This window comes from Alosa alosa, chromosome 15 (assembly GCF_017589495.1).
Source record: "Alosa alosa isolate M-15738 ecotype Scorff River chromosome 15, AALO_Geno_1.1, whole genome shotgun sequence".
In the NCBI taxonomy this organism is placed as follows: Eukaryota; Metazoa; Chordata; class Actinopteri; order Clupeiformes; family Clupeidae; genus Alosa; species Alosa alosa.
The window spans coordinates 7,343,699-7,364,079 of NC_063203.1; the positions used below are offsets into that span (position 1 = coordinate 7,343,699).

Genomic DNA, 20,381 nt, shown 5'->3' on the forward strand with positions numbered 1-20,381 from the left:
ACTTATACTTAATACATCATAAAGGTAAATTACTGTGGCTCTAGATGTTTGGATGATACTAGATGTTTGGATGTTGGACAAATAGCTCAGTGACACAACTTTTGAAGTTATTCAAAAAAGATTCCCACATCTCTCAGCTCAAAACAACATTTAAAACAAAACTATTATAACATTATATGCTGCAATGACATAGACTTAGTTTGCCATGGGCAACTCAACAAAATCCATCATCAAGTTGGTTGAATTACCCAAAACAGGCCAAACAGAAACTCTAAAAACATTCAGGAAACTCAACGATGGATACAACAAAGATACCCACATGTTAAGTCCTTACAAGTCCTTGAAATGTCAATATGCTATGTGATGCCATATTTAGATAGACTCGGTCAAGTTATTAAACTGCTGACATATACGATGACACCCATTTGTGCTCATATTGCTTGTACTCTGGTGGCTGTTAATATTATGCCAAACATACTGTACTATGCGTTTTAATTATGTGAGGTAAATCACTGAGCAAAACGTTTTACTACTTTCTGGCTCCGTGTTTGTTATCAATGACTACATGAGACATGACGGGATGCATGCCACAATGCATATTTCCCTTTGTCTTGAATACATTAGGCTATAACTGCTTAAATGCACATTTAACAGCAAACAATGCTAACGATCCAAATGAAAAACACTGCCACAGCCCAGGATCAGATCAGTGCAGTCCCACAGTAGGCTACATAAGCTGCAACTATTGATTCTTTCACTGAAGTTAGAGACAGTAGATGATGTTCTAAAGAATATTTGGCGTGCTGTGTTAAATCAATCACTGCCGTGACGTCACATGAACAAAAAAACAATGGGGTTTTTAATTTCATAGTTCTATATAGCAGCTAATTTACTGGGAAAAAACAAGGCATCATGAACAATCCCAATACAACCCAGACACTCCTCAGAATATTGCGTCAACCTCATTGACAGCTTTCGCAATGCCTGCGAAAGTTAACTTGCAACGTTACCAAATAACGCTAACGTTAACATAACGACCGTATAAAATAACGTTAATAGAGGATGTTAACCTTAACGTTACCAAAACAAACTAACCTAACGTCGAACATAATGCTCGGCTAACCACAGTTATTAACATGTACCCTTGACGGTACAAAAACAAACACGGTTGGACAGGGCAGTCGAATTAAATCGACAGCAAGCAACTTAACGCTTTGGGCAAATCTGCAAATTGGTGTTCCTCCACTTCATGTTCACTTCAGGTACCGTTAGCCAAACGTTAGCGTTACCGTGAAAGGCGACGTGTCCTCATGCACATTTTACATGTGGAAAGCTAAGTTGCATTAAATTGGCATGTAACGTTAGATGCCATGAAAATGTGGAGGGTTAACATAAAAAAAAAAAAACTAATGCATAGGCTATGACATATAACGTTACGTTCACACTAACATTAATCACAATAGATTGTCTGCCCTGTAACGTGAACGTTATATCCATTGGTTAAAACCGTGACAGCTAACATTAAGTTATTTAACCTGCTTTTATGTGTTTCTAGTTTCTAGCACTCTAGAATTCTATCTAGTTAACGTAACGTTCTGCAATGTTAACGTTAGTTGGTTCTAGCTAAGGTTAGCTGGTGATAGCTAACCTAGTCAGCTAACCGTTATTCTCACAAGCAGCACAATAATAGTATGGCTTTGAAAACGCGAAGTTATTGCAGTTAACGTTAATGTTACTGGCAACTTTCCACTACCTTATAATTTGTTGAAACGCTACAGACTAAAGCTCTCCGTTTGAAAAACGTTCACGTTTAACACGAACCAAGGGAATCTAACGTTAACATGGGTGAAGGAAAAATAGTAACGTTAAGTTAAAACAGACTTACCTATTGTAACGTTATAACTGTTCCTTGGACTACGCAAAACCGGTCGAAACTTGATAGTATAAGTTGATGACGATGATATAAAAGCCAGACAGTTCAGCTGGCCAACTGCTTGGTAACTGCAGTGACAAATATATTAATGAAAAAGGGTACAAATTTTGAGTGGGAGGCGCCCAGAGCTGGCTTCAGAGGTGGTCACTGCATTAACGTTAAATGAGATAGATACCCGCCGCGACAATGGTAAATTGTCAAATCCTTCAGCGGTGCATCTCCCGTCATTTCGCGTTTCCCATTATTATATCAGATATTGACATTAGTTGCAGGGAGATGTGCAAGGCATCAGGATGCGGCACGACATTGCTACTCACTTCTTACTACTAGGCACAACACGTTCCCAAAATCAAGAGTTTTGAGTGGCGCATGCGCACAATGTAACTGCATTCCAATGCGCTGCAGCTGAGATAGACGTATCTCCTTGAATCCCCTGACCTGACCAGCCTCTTTTCTAAAAACCTGCTGCTGTGTTTGTCTAGAGAAAACACTTAAAACAGGTCAATTAAGCACTGTAACAAGTGCCACTTTAACATGTCATTAATCACTGCGTGAAACCCTAATATTGACACCCTAAATGTTAAATTAATGTCAAACTACCATAGATTCTTCAAGTCAGGGATGTGCACAATTCGAATTGCAATTCTGCTTCCTGTTGGCTACCTCAATTGAAATGCAAGTGAAATTCAAGAATTAAATTGGAATTTAAGAGCCAGTTTTAATTGGGGGCAGCCGTGGCCTACTGGTTAGCGTTTCGGACTTGTTACCAGAGAATTGCCGGTTCAAACCCCGACCAGTAGGGACGGCTGAGTAAGGCACCTAACCTCTCACTGCTCCCCGAGCGCCGCTGTTGTTGCAGGCAGCTCACTGTGCCGGGATTAGTGTGTGTTTCACTTATTCACGGTTTGGGATAAATGCAGAGACCAAATTTCCCTCACGGGATCAAAATATATATAGTATATATACACTACACCAGACATCCCAACCTGCAAAAAGCCTTTTCAGGGAGGTATCACAACAACCCCAAAAAAAGTTAATTAATTAATTACAGTGCATGAAAATGCACTGTTCTGTTATCTTATTATTACAGTGCATGAAAATGCACTGTACTGTTATTCCAAGGCTTTTTCTTCTTCTTCTTCTTCTTCTTCTTATTCTTCTTCTTCTAACGCAGTTAATGCAGCTTACACCGTGTAACGTAGAAACTTCATTCAAACTATGTTAGGTAGGTCTTACTTAGGACATGTGGGCTTTGTATTTTTCAACTTTGTAACTTTTATACTTTTTAAACTATTAATTAAAAACTAGTCAAAATTTCCCCATAGACTTAACATGGGCTGATGACATCACAATAGAGCCGTTAAGCAATTAGAATCCTATGGCAGGTGTTCGGGCCACCTGGACCAACTGCCAGTCTCAGGCTTTAAGCATACAAACTGGCCCTATTAAGACTACACATCCTGTTCAACTGCTTCCTCTGCCAAAAACTGTTTCAAAATAAAAGTCCTCACTACAATATTTCACTGTTAAACAATTTAGCGCTTTTAAACTACTGAACTTTTTAACTGTTCAGCCATTGTAACTGTTACTTGTCATCAACTATGACTCCTACCCACTGTAGCTAGTTAGCTAAGTTAGCTAAGTAACATGGTTAGCATAGTTAGCATGTTAGCACGCTAGTTAGCATTTTTAGCAAAACTGCTAAAAATGATTAGTTAAGTTAGCTAAGTCACATGGTTAGCATAGTTAGCATGCTAGCATGTTAGCATGCTAGTTAGCATTTTTAGCAAAACTGCTAAAAATGATTAGCTAAGTTAGCTAAGTCACATGGTTAGCATAGTTAGCATGCTAGCATGTTAGCATGTTAGTTAGCATTTTTAGCAAAACTACTTATAATGATTAGCTAAGTTAGCTAAGTCACATGGTTAGTAAAAGTTAGCATGCTAAGATGTTAGCATGCTAGTTAGCATTTTAGCAAAACTACTTATAATGATTAGCTAAGTTAGCTAAAGTCACATGGTTAGCAAAGTTAGCATGCTAGCATGTTAGCATCTTTAGTTAGCATTTTAGCAAAACTGCTAAAAATGATTAGCTAAGTTAGCTAAAGTCACATGGTTAGCATACTTAGCATTTTAACATTGTTACCATGCTAGTTAGCATACTTGGTTAACATTATTATCTTTGTTAACATAGTTAGCATAACTGCTAGCAAACATTAGAGCCATTCCAAGTGTCAGTTATCGTCAACTATCTACCTAAATAATTTAACCATTTAAACTATCCACTTATTTAACTGTTCAGTCATTCCAACTATATTAAACCTCATCTACCTAGCAACCAATATAGTTTGTTTTTACTCTGTATGATATTTTACATCATATTTTTGCCTTTTCATGCACTGTATTTCCTTCAGGAAATGCTTTTCTAGTTATTCTTCCCACCAAATTTCTGCGTCTAATTCAGCTTCAACCGTTTAACGTAGAAACTTCGTTCAAACTTTGTAACGTAGGTCTTGAAAAGGAGACTTGAGGAATGTATTTTTCACTTTTGTAAACTTTATACTTTTTGAGATATTCATAAAAAACAAGCTTATTTTTCCCTAATGGGCTAATTAACTTGATTTGTACCTGTATCAACTTCCAGCTGCTCTACTAGGTCCCATCAAAAAGCTAGTTAAACTGATTGCACCTGTATCAACTGCTTTCTGCTCAATTAGGCCAACTCTCTCTGTGTATCTCCATTCTACAAGGATATAAGGCACATTCCATCCAACTTTCTATCCATTCATCCTCTTCAAACCATTCACTCATCTACCCATTAAACTATCCCATCAACATCCATTAAACAATCTGCCTATCAACATCCATTCAACTTTCTGTCTATCAACATCCATTACACTATCTATATTTAACTTTTAAACTATATACTCTGTCTCAGGCTTTAAACATACAATCTGGCTCTACAGACCCTGTTCAACTATTTCCTCTGCCCACAACTGTTTCAAAATAAATGTCCTCACTACAATAATTCACTATTAAATAATTGAACTATTTAAACTACTCAACTATTTAACTGTTCAGCCATTTCAACTGTCAGTTGTTATCAACTATGACTTCTGCCAATTGTTATCAAATAAAAGTTTGTTTTGCATTTTATGTTAATATACAGTATGTTTATATTTTCATGCACTGGTAATTTCCTCGAAATTACATTTTCTAGTTAAAAAATAACAATACTAAAAAAAAAAAAAAACTTTAACCTACTTAGATACTGAAATACAGATTAATATGTTTGTTCAATAATGTATAGTCAGTACACCAAATAGGGAAGGCCTATAGATAGTAATTGTGAAAATAAAATATGTAGATCTTGCAGTTTGGTCTTGTAGCCATGGCAACTAGCCATCTAGTATAGGCCTGAATAATATGCACATGAATTGACACTAGTTAAACTCACCTCAACATGTTTTTGCAATCATTTAACCCACATGGGCTATGCTAACACTGTTACAAACAGTGCATCGTGCAAGACTAGGCCTATCATTATTTTTTACTCTTATAAACAAGGGTACACTTTGAAATGGGCCTTACATGTTCCTTTTTTGGGGGTGACTCTGCACTGACTGCCGTGACTCTCCTGTTCCTAGATACACTGAATTGATTTAGTTCGGGAGAAAAGAGATTAAAAGCCCGCCTACACTGAAAACTGATTGGTTGATTTAGCGAAACAGGCCAATCAGGATGCTCTATGTCTTGGATGCGCTCAGACACACGCGCCACCCCTCTCTCTCTCCCCTGTCGTGTGCGCGCTACACTCAGAAGCACACGCGATTTTAGGTCTCCCTCTCGCGTGCGCGCTCTTGATCGCTCGCTCTAGATTCCGGGAGATTTTATCTAATTTGCGGGCGTCAGGGAGACGCTATCAACATGCTGGAGACTCCCGGAACTTCCGGGAGACTTGGGATGTCTGCTATACTTAATTCAATTCTGGAATTTTGCACAAGCCTGCTTCGAGTAAGTGTCATAGACCTACTTGGCTAATAATTACAGTAGTTCATCTATTAACAGGTTCACTTCCAGCTAATGCCTTATTGGATTCCTTCTCACCTATCCCTTGTGGCCACTGAATAGTGTAACCTACTGTGTAAAGTAAAATAACGTAAAGTAAATATTTTTATATAGGCCTAGTGCAGTGGTTCTCAAACTTTTCACAATAAGTACCACCTCAGAAAACAATTGGCTCTCCAAGTTCCACCATTATGACTGCCATTAAAATATAATAGCGTAGGCCAATTTCACATTTTGTATATTGAACATACTGTTTTGCGTCGTTTGTTGCTTTCAGGTGCCATTGACGCTTCAGTCACTTGTGCTGGGCTAATTGTCACCAACTTCAGTTTCTGCTTGACATATTCTACACACTTCTCTTTGTAATACTTCCAGTTTGGAGTCATGTTTATGAATGTTTTTGATCCATCATGTTTGCTTCCTTTTCCTTTGCTTGCCATCACAGCTTAGCTTGTCAACCATTTGCTATTGCTCCATACAGTTAGACTAGCCTAGTAGGCCTATGGCTCCTACTGACTGATATAAAATTAGTAGGCTACTTTTGTGTTGAAAGACAAAACAATAATTTAAATTTAACTTCAGTGATTGTGTGGTTAAGGATTTTGAATTATATATTTTGATATAATTTGAAGTTATTATGTGATCTGTATAAAAAGACTCCTGGAGACATTCCTATTCAACATGTACTTAGCTGTTTAAGCGCTTATGTGTTATGGTTTGTATAATATTGTTTTATTTTCATTAGGCTGTTAATTAATTTGACATTATTGTTTATTATTGATATTCTCCTTAATGTAGTCTTACCATGTCATTGTTTTTATATTATTGATTGAATGGACATAATTGTTCTATTATTGCCTTTCCCCTCATTTTCATTGCTTATTTTTATTAGGCTATTGATTGAATTGATATTGTTGTTTATTATTACTACAGTATTCTCCTTATTATATTTGACCAACATTCTAATCTGTTCCCTGTTCAATTTTAAATATTACGTTGTTTTGTATTTATGTGTCGCTTTGGACAAAGGCGTCTGCCAAATCCATAACCATAACCATAACCATTAGAAGGAGTCCGCATACCACCAGTGGTACCCGTACCACAGTTTGAAAACCACTGATATAGTGCATTTTCTATGCACAGAGTGCAACCCAAAGCGCTTCACATAGAGACATTAGGACATAAACAAACAGATAACAAATAATTAAATTAAATAAAACAACAAAACAACAACAAGATGTTGTTATTCGCCAACGTACCCGCAATCTAGCACAGACATGAAAAAAAACAAAAGACATTAACAATAAAAAGTAAAAAAATAAAAATCCATAAGTGAAATCAGTTGTCAAGCCTATTGTATTGTATATTAATGTGTTTATTTTTGCCTACTCTATGCAATCATGTAAAACTCCTTGAAGATCTACAGGTCTTGAATGAAGGATTTCAGTTTTTGACTTTCGGTTATAGGCCTATACCCTATACCTTCAAGCCTACATGCTACAATTTACTCTGTGCTCATAATATTCTGTTTGTCTGTTTGTGTTTTTTACTGTGTATTTATATTTTTTTATTGTATAGTCTTTTATATTGTGCTAATTATGTGTGCCCTTTTACGGAGCTGCTCTTTAAATCTCATGTACTGTGTAGTGAGTATGATGACAGTAAAGGCTTTCTATTCTATTCTATTCTATTCTATTCTACACCCTTCTTTTATATCCCTTGCACAATATTATTTTTGTTTATGTATCGGATCAAGATGGGTAGAATGATCTGCTTTTCTAATTCCTTCATTTAAAATTTTAGGGTCACCTAATTTGAGAGGCTTGTGGGTGGGTGAGACAGATGGTGGCCAAAAATTGTATGGACTAGGCATGAAACAAATATGACACCATGCTTTACACTGCAAACAAGCCCTTTGCAAATGCAAGACACAGCAAAAGACCTACAATCTGTTTTGCAATAAAAATGCTACTTACAAATGTAAGGCATTCTTTTTTATACCAGAGGCAGGTGTTTCTGTGCAAGTTTATGGTCCCGGACTAATCAACCCTACTATGGCTGCTGGTCTTTCTACATTGCATGACTCATTCCTGCTGACACAAAGCCTCTTCTGCCTAGCCCTATCCATAGCTTTTCTGTTTAATGATTATAATCCAATTCTACCTTAAAGTACTTTCATTCTTCCCTCCATCTCTCTCTATATTTAATTCTCTCTGTGGATAATAATAATAATAATAATAATAATAATAATAATAATAATACAAAAATAAAATAATGGATAGTTCACAGGCATTGTATGCTTGTCATACCAATGCTGCTTTGTTTGCCATGTGGGGATTGCATGCAGCTTTTTAATTTTTTTAAAATTTCATCATTAAACCCAGTGAAGCCCAGTGAAATATCATCATTACAGTAAATGTCAAATTTTCCTGATACAATTACTCTCCACATCTGCCCTCTAGTGGCCAAATGGTACTTTAGCTTAACACATTTTGTTTTTAAATACATGTTTTGGAGTGAAGCATTATGCTTACATTCAGCGCTTACTTTTTCACACGCTACAACAAAGGTGCTAGTGTGCTGTAGACAACAGACCAATACACCCAATTATTGAGTGATATGAATACAGGATTTTTGACTCCACTACCTCCTGAGCCACTGTTGTCAATTGATGTTGGTATAGAGATGCTGTTATCTGGGTAGGATTGGTATGACTGTCTTTGTATTCAAAGTTTAGGTAATGTCAAGTTCTAAAAAAAAACAATACCAAAACCTGGTATTGGAATACAGTAAAAATACAACCATGGAATATGGAAGCTGTCAAAAACAGAGAAACAGTCCGGATTCCAAAATGAGCAAAACCTCTAAAGAAATCTTAGAATAAACAAAGTCATATGGAGACAAATTATTCTGCGTATTTAGACACAAGAACAGAGTATACAAATGCACCATTTGGTGGATAAGGATAGTACAAAGACTGTATATCAAGTGTTGATAGATTTAAAAAAATAAATAAAGTATGTTGATGTTTGATTCAGCAACACGTCTCAAAAAGTTAGCAGAGGAGCATGTTTACCACTATGTTGCCCACCTCTTCTTTTAACAACATTTTGCCTTATTTCAGTTGTTCAAAACCTTACATCATAGATGCTTACTTTTGAAAAATGCACTAATAACAAGTTGGATGGTCCCTCTCCTCTTTAGCTCGGAGGATGCAGAGTCCTAGCTTGACGTCGTCATACTCAATTCCAGTCAGAATTTGAGATATTTGAAGCTGCTCCATTGGGACGTGATTATGGGGTCTGTTTTAACAGATAAAGTGGGGCAAATGTCTCTGCACTTAATTGGATAGACCTAACCAATCAGAGCTTACCGTGAGCTGTAGGAAAACACCCGAACCATCCTTCTTTTCAACAAATGCCTAACCCTTTACTGTATACATTATGCCAACATGGAACAAATGTTACAGTCCTTTTTATCACTTGATATGAGTTTAAATTAATTTTTTTCTTAAAAATATATATATATATATATATATTTTTTTTTTTTTTTTTTTTAACAACATTGTGCAACTACGGAACAATGAGAGAGCGCAAGATTAGGTGTGTTTGTATGCATATGTTATTCAGTGTGAGAGCTCTTGAAGCAGTTCTTCTCACTATTGAGATTGAGATGGCCCCTTAAACCCCTTGAACGTACAAAAAAATGTGGTTGTACAGTCCTAGTCCTAGGTACAGACATGTTTAAATCAAGGCCCGCGGGCCGGATCTATGGCCCCCGGGATGATATTTGATTAGTATTAGAACCGGCCCGCAGGCCACAGCCGCTGGCTGCTGTTTTGCACGCACCAATACTCTATTCCCCACAATGCAACGGTAGCCCACGAACTCACTGCGGCGCCGCAAGTGGGCCTCGACTTCATCATTATTCATCAATTCAGTCAGGGCAAATGTCAACTTTCAGCTACCCCACTCCCCAGTGTTGTGCCTGAGCGTTCATTGAGCGAAAGTTCATGAACTTCGTTCATATTTTGAGCGAACGCGTGAACTGAGCGTACTATATTACTACTGCCTGATGAGCGTTACTGTGAACTCATTCTGGTGTCTGTGAACGGCACGCTCTTTCAGTTTAACTTAGTTGAGGGTGCTAGATTTCTACAGAGCCTTCCACGCGAAAACCCGGCTAAAACACACCGTAAAAAGGCCTTAATATGGCAGCATGCAGGTCACCATTTGTCAAACTATTTGCCGCGGTCCGCAATGTGCACAATGGTCTGCAGAGTGAAATTATTCCCGGGCCATCCTCAGATAATTTGCTGCGCAATTGGTCAAGGAGCCGCGGACAGAAAAAGAAAACAAACATTTCTGCAATTAGTAGGAAATACTTGTTAATTTGGTGTAATCAAACATAGAGGCATAGAATTAAGTCGTGGTATGAGCGTTTATTCAATGCATGCGTGTGCACTTTGGTAGCAAAGCTAAGCTTCAACCTATTGGAATACTAGGCCTATTTACTTATGAAACGACATTTAATAGAACGACGTGGATTTATGCAACTTCCATAACAGAGCACAGACTATATAAAACACTGTTTGGCATTAAGTATCAAAGTCAGCCAAAAGCTATTAATTAGTCTTAGTTGAACATCTCCAGATCAGTGATTTACGCATGATCTGATCCGCCATTTACCATTCACAAAAGCTGGTATTGTGTTTCCTGAATCCTTACTTTCAGGCATTAAAATTGAATGTAATTAAATAGCATATAAATATTCTATCAGTGTATGATGCTTGCATGAGGGAAACATCCCAAAACAACGGCACCCATATAACTGCTGTTGTTTTGAGAAGTATTCCTCATACAAGCATCATGCAACAATGCAAAAACAATTAAACTATTGTAGGCCTATATAATTATATTTTACATTAGTAAAGCAGTACTCTGATGTGCATGTTTTCACAAACTTTTGTGAACAATCTTAGCACTTTAAACATTGACTGTTTTGAAGTGCATATATAGCAATATAGTATAAAAATAATAATAATTGTGATATCATTATGATAATTTGATGGGGGGTGGGAGGGGTTCATGTAGGTGACCCCAAAGTATGCCTTGACTGGGCCTCAGGTCAAAGAAGTTTGAGAAAGGCTGATGTAGGCGACAACGCATGCAAGGAGGCATCAGATCATTTAAACAAGTTTTATGACAAAGGTCGGTGAGGATGGGAAAAATCATTACATTTCTGTGCAAACTTTGCCCGCACATCAGTCAGTCATTAATCATTTAATCATTAAAAAATACAGTACACGTCTTGGTTCAATAGGTTACGTGCAGTCATTTTAATATGTTTTAATAAACACTGAACCAGTCCGACCCCTCGGCTTGTAGCAAATTTGTTTTTTGGCCCTCTAATGTATTTGACTTTGACATCCCTGCCTCAGACTAATGTTCAATCTTAAAAGATTGAGCTTGGTCTAGTGATATATGAACTACTTCCGACGCCCTACTTTAATAGACCAACCATAACTCAAAATCTTCTGACGGAAACTGATCAATCTGACCAACAATTAACGTTGATTTGACTTTTGCTGTAAGGGTTTGCAAATCATTAATATAGAAAACTTAAGTTGCGCTATTTGTTATTATGATCACAGCACAGCCTTACTATGTTATCATTACCATGTCATTATATTATCGCAATTAATAAGTCATCATCGTCACCATGGCATGTCACACATAGCCTACCTCCATCACTGAATTCTTGTTATCATGTAGCCTCAACTAGGCTACACTCTCACCCATCTGCTCTGTCTCTCAGCCCCGTATTCTTGCTTACATCTTCTCGCTGAAATTCAACGAACAGAGGAGGTTACATCTCCTCGCTCAAATTCAACGAAGAGAGGAGGTACTTTCGGAACATTTGGGTCTTCAGAAGGATTTTGAAGAGGGACACCCCTGTATGAACTGGTGCTCTCAAACGGGGAACAACAGATGAGAAGTGTTTGGATTGTCTTAAGCTTACGAGTGGCAGAGCTAGATGTCATTCATTAGAGGTGCGCTGAAAAAAAACTGCAGAGGCAGTTTTCTCAGGCATAGAGACAGATGTTTTGCTAATCACAAAATATTGGCTTTGAGTATCATATGGTCTCTTGTCAAAAATATGTCAAATTTAAAAGATGTTCATTTGTCCTGCCTCTCCTTGAAATTCAATACAGCAATGTCATCCAGTGAGAGGCTATCCAACCAGGGCAGTTTTGCGCTTACATAAGAAACAGGTTGTCTACCTGCCATGGTTTAGACTTTGGAGAGCAAGGAACTTTTTAAGGTGTTTTAAGGAGTTTAAGGTGTGTTTAAATATGTGAAATGTGTGTAATACATTACATGAGTAATGACCCCAATGTTACTGCACTATACTGAGTGATTATTAAAGAAACATGCCTCAGATGTTAGCTTCCTTGGTTTAATCATCAACCAAAGGAGCATCAAGATATGACAAAGGCAATTCGGGAATGACCACAATCCATGTACATCAAGAAAGCACAGTGTTTTTTTAAGGTGTGCACTTCTACAATCACTCAGCCATCACCAAGGAAATTCCTTCTTGGAACTCATGGAGTTAACCTGTGTCCTAGTCTTGACCCTTCCCAATTATATTAAAGCAGACATGTCAAAGGCAAGGCCCCGCCCCTTGAATGAATTATCTACGCCCCGGGATGATATTTCATTAGTATTAGAACCGCCCCGTAGGCCACAGCCGCTGGCTGCTGTTTTGCAAGCACCAATACTCTATTCCCCACAATGCAACGGTATAGCCCACGAACTCACTGCTGGGCCGCAAGTGGGCCTCGACTTCATCATTATTCATCAATTCAGTCAGGGCAAATGTCAACTTTCAGCTACCCCACTCCCCAGTGTTGTGCCTGGAGCGCGTTCATTAAACGAAAGTTCATGAACTCGTTCATATTTTGAGCTTAACGTGAACTGAACGCGTACTATATTACTACTGCCTGATGAACGTTACTGTGAACTCATTCTGGTGTCTGTGAACGGCACGCTCTTTCAGTTTAACTTAGTTGAGGGTGCTAGATTTCTACAGAGCCTTCCACGCGAAAACCCGGCTAAAACACACCGTAAAAAGGCCTTAATATGGCAGCATGCAGGTCACCATTTGTCAAACGATCCATCGCAATGTGGACAATGGTCTGCAGAGTGATATTATTCACGGGCCATCCTCAGATAATTTGCTGCGCAATTGGTCAAGGAGCCGGACAGAAAAAGAAAACAAACATTTCTGCAATTAGTAGGAAATAGGCCTACTTGTTAATTTGGTGTAATCAAACATAGAGGCATAGAATTAAGTCGTGGTATGAGCGTTTATTCAATGCATGCGTGTGCACTTTGGTAGCAAAGCTAAGCTTCAACCTATTGGAATACTAGGCCTATTTACTTATGAAACGACATTTAATAGAACGACGTGGATTTATGCAACTTCCATAACAGAGCACAGACTATATAAAACACTGTTTGGCATTAAGTATCAAAGTCAGCCAAAAGCTATTAATTAGTCTTAGTTGAACATCTCCAGATCAGTGATTTACGCATGATCTGATCCGCCATTTACCATTCACAAAAGCTGGTATTGTGTTTCCTGAATCCTTACTTTCAGGCATTAAAATTGAATGTAATTAAATAGCATATAAATATTCTATCAGTGTATGATGCTTGCATGAGGGAAACATCCCAAAACAACGGCACCCATATAACTGCTGTTGTTTTGAGAAGTATTCCTCATACAAGCATCATGCAACAATGCAAAAACAATTAAACTATTGTAGGCCTATATAATTATATTTTACATTAGTAAAGCAGTACTCTGATGTGCATGTTTTCACAAACTTTTGTGAACAATCTTAGCACTTTAAACATTGACTGTTTTGAAGTGCATATATAGCAATATAGTATAAAAATAATAATAATTGTGATATCATTATGATAATTTGATGGGGGGTGGGAGGGGTTCATGTAGGTGACCCCAAAGTATGCCTTGACTGGGCCTCAGGTCAAAGAAGTTTGAGAAAGGCTGATGTAGACGACAACGCATGCAAGGAGGCATCAGATCATTTAAACAAGTTTTATGACAAGGTCGGTGAGGATGGGAAAAATCGTACATTTCTGTGCAAACTTTGCCCGCACATCAGTCAGTCATTAATCATTTAATCATTAAAAAAATACAGTACACGTCTTGGTTCAATAGGTTACGTGCAGTCATTTTAATATGTTTTAATAAACACTGAACCAGTCCGGCCCTCGGCTTGTAGCAAATTTGTTTTTTTGGCCCTCTAATGTATTTGACTTTGACATCCCTGCCTCAGACTAATGTTCAATCTTAAAAGATTGAGCTTGGTCTGGTGATAGCCAGACTACTTCCGACGCCCTACTTTAATAGACCAACCATAACTCAAAATCTTCTGACGGAAACTGATCAATCTGACCAACAATTAACGTTGATTTGACTTTTGCTGTAAGGGTTTGCAAATCATTAATATAGAAAACTTAAGTTGCGCTATTTGTTATTATGATCACAGCACAGCCTTACTATGTTATCATTACCATGTCATTATATTATCGCAATTAATAAGTCATCATCGTCACCATGGCATGTCACACATAGCCTACCTCCATCACTGAATTCTTGTTATCATGTAGCCTCAACTAGGCTACACTCTCACCCATCTGCTCTGTCTCTCAGCCCCGTATTCTTGCTTACATCTTCTCGCTGAAATTCAACGAACAGAGGAGGTTACATCTCCTCGCTCAAATTCAACGAAGAGAGGAGGTACTTTCGGAACATTTGGGTCTTCAGAAGGATTTTGAAGAGGGACACCCCTGTATGAACTGGTGCTCTCAAACGGGGAACAACAGATGAGAAGTGTTTGGATTGTCTTAAGCTTACGAGTGGCAGAGCTAGATGTCATTCATTAGAGGTGCGCTGAAAAAAAACTGCAGAGGCAGTTTTCTCAGGCATAGAGACAGATGTTTTGCTAATCACAAAATATTGGCTTTGAGTATCATATGGTCTCTTGTCAAAAATATGTCAAATTTAAAAGATGTTCATTTGTCCTGCCTCTCCTTGAAATTCAATACAGCAATGTCATCCAGTGAGAGGCTATCCAACCAGGGCAGTTTTATGCTTACATAAGAAACAGGTTGTCTACCTGCCATGGTTTAGACTTTGGAGAGCAAGGAACTTTTTAAGGTGTTTTAAGGAGTTTAAGGTGTGTTTAAATATGTGAAATGTGTGTAATACATTACATGAGTAATGACCCCAATGTTACTGCACTATACTGAGTGATTATTAAAGAAACATGCCTCAGATGTTAGCTTCCTTGGTTTAATCATCAACCAAAGGAGCATCAAGATATGACAAAGGCAATTGGAATGACCACAATCCATGTACATCAAGAAAGCACAGTGTTTTTTAAGGTGTGCACTTCTACAATCACTCAGCCATCACCAAGGAAATTCCTTCTTGGAACTCATGGAGTTAACCTGTGTCCTAGTCTTGACCCTTCCCAATTATATTAAAGCAGACATGTCAAAGGCAAGGCCCGGCCCTTGAATGAATTATCTACGGCCCCGGGATGATATTTCATTAGTATTAGAACCGCCCGTAGGCCACAGCCGCTGGCTGCTGTTTTGCAAGCACCAATACTCTATTCCCCACAATGCAACGGTATAGCCCACGAACTCACTGCGGCGCCGCAAGTGGGCCTCGACTTCATCATTATTCATCAATTCAGTCAGGGCAAATGTCAACTTTCAGCTACCCCACTCCCCAGTGTTGTGCCTGAGCGCGTTCATTAAACGAAAGTTCATGAACTCGTTCATATTTTGAGCGAACGTGAACTGAACGTACTATATTACTACTGCCTGATGAACGTTACTGTGAACTCATTCTGGTGTCTGTGAACGGCACGCTCTTTCAGTTTAACTTAGTTGAGGGTGCTAGATTTCTACAGAGCCTTCCACGCGAAAACCCGGCTAAAACACACCGTAAAAAGGCCTTAATATGGCAGCATGCAGGTCACCATTTGTCAAACGATCCGCAATGTGGACAATGGTCTGCAGAGTGATATTATTCACGGGCCATCCTCAGATAATTTGCTGCGCAATTGGTCAAGGAGCCGCGGACAGAAAAAGAAAACAAACATTTCTGCAATTAGTAGGAAATAGGCCTACTTGTTAATTTGGTGTAATCAAACATAGAGGCATAGAATTAAGTCGTGGTATGAGCGTTTATTCAATGCATGCGTGTGCACTTTGGTAGCAAAGCTAAGCTTCAACCTATTGGAATACTAGGCCTATTTACTTATGAAACGACATTTAATAGAACAGCGTGGATTTATGCAACTTCCATAACAGAGCACAGACTATATAAAACACTGTTTGGCATTAAGTATCAAAGTCAGCCAAAAGCTATTAATTAGTCTTAGTTGAACATCTCCAGATCAGTGATTTACGCATGATCTGATCCGCCATTTACCATTCACAAAAGCTGGTATTGTGTTTCCTGAATCCTTACTTTCAGGCATTAAAATTGAATGTAATTAAATAGCATATAAATATTCTATCAGTGTATGATGCTTGCATGAGGGAAACATCCCAAAACAACGGCACCCATATAACTGCTGTTGTTTTGAGAAGTATTCCTCATACAAGCATCATGCAACAATGCAAAAACAATTAAACTATTGTAGGCCTATATAATTATATTTTACATTAGTAAAGCAGTACTCTGATGTGCATGTTTTCACAAACTTTTGTGAACAATCTTAGCACTTTAAACATTGACTGTTTTGAAGTGCATATATAGCAATATAGTATAAAAATAATAATAATTGTGATATCATTATGATAATTTGATGGGGGGTGGGAGGGGTTCATGTAGGTGACCCCAAAGTATGCCTTGACTGGGCCTCAGGTCAAAGAAGTTTGAGAAAGGCTGATGTAGACGACAACGCATGCAAGGAGGCATCAGATCATTTAAACAAGTTTTATGACAAGGTCGGTGAGGATGGGAAAAATCGTACATTTCTGTGCAAACTTTGCCCGCACATCAGTCAGTCATTAATCATTTAATCATTAAAAAAATACAGTACACGTCTTGGTTCAATAGGTTACGTGCAGTCATTTTAATATGTTTTAATAAACACTGAACCAGTCCGGCCCTCGGCTTGTAGCAAATTTGTTTTTTTGGCCCTCTAATGTATTTGACTTTGACATCCCTGCCTCAGACTAATGTTCAATCTTAAAAGATTGAGCTTGGTCTGGTGATAGCCAGACTACTTCCGACGCCCTACTTTAATAGACCAACCATAACTCAAAATCTTCTGACGGAAACTGATCAATCTGACCAACAATTAACGTTGATTTGACTTTTGCTGTAAGGGTTTGCAAATCATTAATATAGAAAAACTTAAGTTGCGCCTATTTGTTATTATGATCACAGCACAGCCTTACTATGTTATCATTACCATGTCATTATATTATCGCAATTAATAAGTCATCATCGTCACCATGGCATGTCACACATAGCCTACCTCCATCACTGAATTCTTGTTATCATGTAGCCTCAACTAGGCTACACTCTCACCCATCTGCTCTGTCTCTCAGCCCCGTATTCTTGCTTACATCTTCTCGCTGAAATTCAACGAACAGAGGAGGTTACATCTCCTCGCTCAAATTCAACGAAGAGAGGAGGTACTTTCGGAACATTTGGGTCTTCAGAAGGATTTTGAAGAGGGACACCCCTGTATGAACTGGTGCTCTCAAACGGGGAACAACAGATGAGAAGTGTTTGGATTGTCTTAAGCTTACGAGTGGCAGAGCTAGATGTCATTCATTAGAGGTGCGCTGAAAAAAAACTGCAGAGGCAGTTTTCTCAGGCATAGAGACAGATGTTTTGCTAATCACAAAATATTGGCTTTGAGTATCATATGGTCTCTTGTCAAAAATATGTCAAATTTAAAAGATGTTCATTTGTCCTGCCTCTCCTTGAAATTCAATACAGCAATGTCATCCAGTGAGAGGCTATCCAACCAGGGCAGTTTTGCGCTTACATAAGAAACAGGTTGTCTACCTGCCATGGTTTAGACTTTGGAGAGCAAGGAACTTTTTAAGGTGTTTTAAGGAGTTTAAGGTGTGTTTAAATATGTGAAATGTGTGTAATACATTACATGAGTAATGACCCCAATGTTACTGCACTATACTGAGTGATTATTAAAGAAACATGCCTCAGATGTTAGCTTCCTTGGTTTAATCATCAACCAAAGGAGCATCAAGATATGACAAAGGCAATTCGGGAATGACCACAATCCATGTACATCAAGAAAGCACAGTGTTTTTTTAAGGTGTGCACTTCTACAATCACTCAGCCATCACCAAGGAAATTCCTTCTTGGAACTCATGGAGTTAACCTGTGTCCTAGTCTTGACCCTTCCCAATTATATTAAAGCAGACATGTCAAAGGCAAGGCCCCGGCCCGCGAATGAATTATCTACGGCCCCCGGGATGATATTTCATTAGTATTAGAACCGGCCCGTAGGCCACAGCCGCTGGCTGCTGTTTTGCAAGCACCAATACTCTATTCCCCACAATGCAACGGTATAGCCCACGAACTCACTGCGGCGCCGCAAGTGGGCCTCGACTTCATCATTATTCATCAATTCAGTCAGGGCAAATGTCAACTTTCAGCTACCCCACTCCCCAGTGTTGTGCCTGAGCGCGTTCATTAAACGAAAGTTCATGAACTCGTTCATATTTTGAGCGAACGTGAACTGAACGTACTATATTACTACTGCCTGATGAACGTTACTGTGAACTCATTCTGGTGTCTGTGAACGGCACGCTCTTTCAGTTTAACTTAGTTGAGGGTGCTAGATTTCTACAGAGCCTTCCACGCGAAAACCCGGCTAAAACACACCGTAAAAAGGCCTTAATATGGCAGCATGCAGGTCACCATTTGTCAAACGATCCGCAATGTGGACAATGGTCTGCAGAGTGATATTATTCACGGGCCATCCTCAGATAATTTGCTGCGCAATTGGTCAAGGAGCCGCGGACAGAAAAAGAAAACAAACATTTCTGCAATTAGTAGGAAATAGGCCTACTTGTTAATTTGGTGTAATCAAACATAGAGGCATAGAATTAAGTCGTGGTATGAGCGTTTATTCAATGCATGCGTGTGCACTTTGGTAGCAAAGCTAAGCTTCAACCTATTGGAATACTAGGCCTATTTACTTATGAAACGACATTTAATAGAACGACGTGGATTTATGCAACTTCCATAACAGAGCACAGACTATATAAAACACTGTTTGGCATTAAGTATCAAAGTCAGCCAAAAGCTATTAATTAGTCTTAGTTGAACATCTCCAGATCAGTGATTTACGCATGATCTGATCCGCCATTTACCATTCACAAAAGCTGGTATTGTGTTTCCTGAATCCTTACTTTCAGGCATTAAAATTGAATGTAATTAAATAGCATATACATATTCTATCAGTGTATGATGCTTGCATGAGGGAAACATCCCAAAACAACGGCACCCATATAACTGCTGTTGTTTTGAGAAGTATTCCTCATACAAGCATCATGCAACAATGCAAAAACAATTAAACTATTGTAGGCCTATATAATTATATTTTACATTAGTAAAGCAGTACTCTGATGTGCATGTTTTCACAAACTTTTGTGAACAATCTTAGCACTTTAAACATTGACTGTTTTGAAGTGCATATATAGCAATATAGTATAAAAATAATAATAATTGTGATATCATTATGATAATTTGATGGGGGGTGGGTTCATATAGGTGACCCCAAAGTATGCCTTGACTGGGCCTCAGGTCAAAGAAGTTTGAGAAAGGCTGATGTAGGCGACAAAGCAGCAAGGAGGCATCAGATCATTTAAACAAGTTTTATGACAAGGTCGGTGAGGATGGGAAAAATCGTACATTTCTGTGCAAACTTTGCCCGCACTTCAGTCACAGTCATTAATAATTTAATCATTAAAAAAAATACAGTACACGTCTTGGTTCAATAGGTTACGTGCAGTCATTTTAATATGTTTTAATAAACATTGAACCAGTCCGGCCCTCGGCTTGTAGCAAATTTGTTTTTTTTTGGCCCTCTAATGTATTTGACTTTGACATCCCTGCCTCAGACTAATGTTCAATCTTAAAAGATTGAGCTTGGGGGGTTTTCAAGATGGCGGCTTGAGGAAAGGTTGTGCGCTGAGCTGGTGCGCTATTTTGTTAAATTGACCATTTTTGCCTGTAAGGAAAGAGTTTTGTGGACTCTTACAGCTCTGTAGTAACATATA

At 38.4% G+C, this 20,381-nt stretch overlaps 1 protein-coding gene across 8 annotated transcripts in view; it reads right to left on the reverse strand.

The window, feature by feature from the left end:
• Positions 1-2,269, reverse strand: part of st3gal4 (ST3 beta-galactoside alpha-2,3-sialyltransferase 4) — a 67,563-nt gene extending 65,294 nt beyond the window's left edge. For 4 of the 8 annotated variants that reach the window (XM_048263905.1, XM_048263901.1, XM_048263908.1 and 1 more), the window contains exon 1: positions 1,886-2,264. The gene's annotated coding sequence lies outside the window, so the exon portion shown is untranslated. Of the gene's footprint in view, positions 1-1,885 lie in introns of all 8 variants that reach the window. The other 4 variants (XM_048263902.1, XM_048263909.1, XM_048263910.1 and 1 more) reach the window with 4 other exon arrangements.
• Between the last annotated feature and the right edge of the window lie 18,112 nt (positions 2,270-20,381).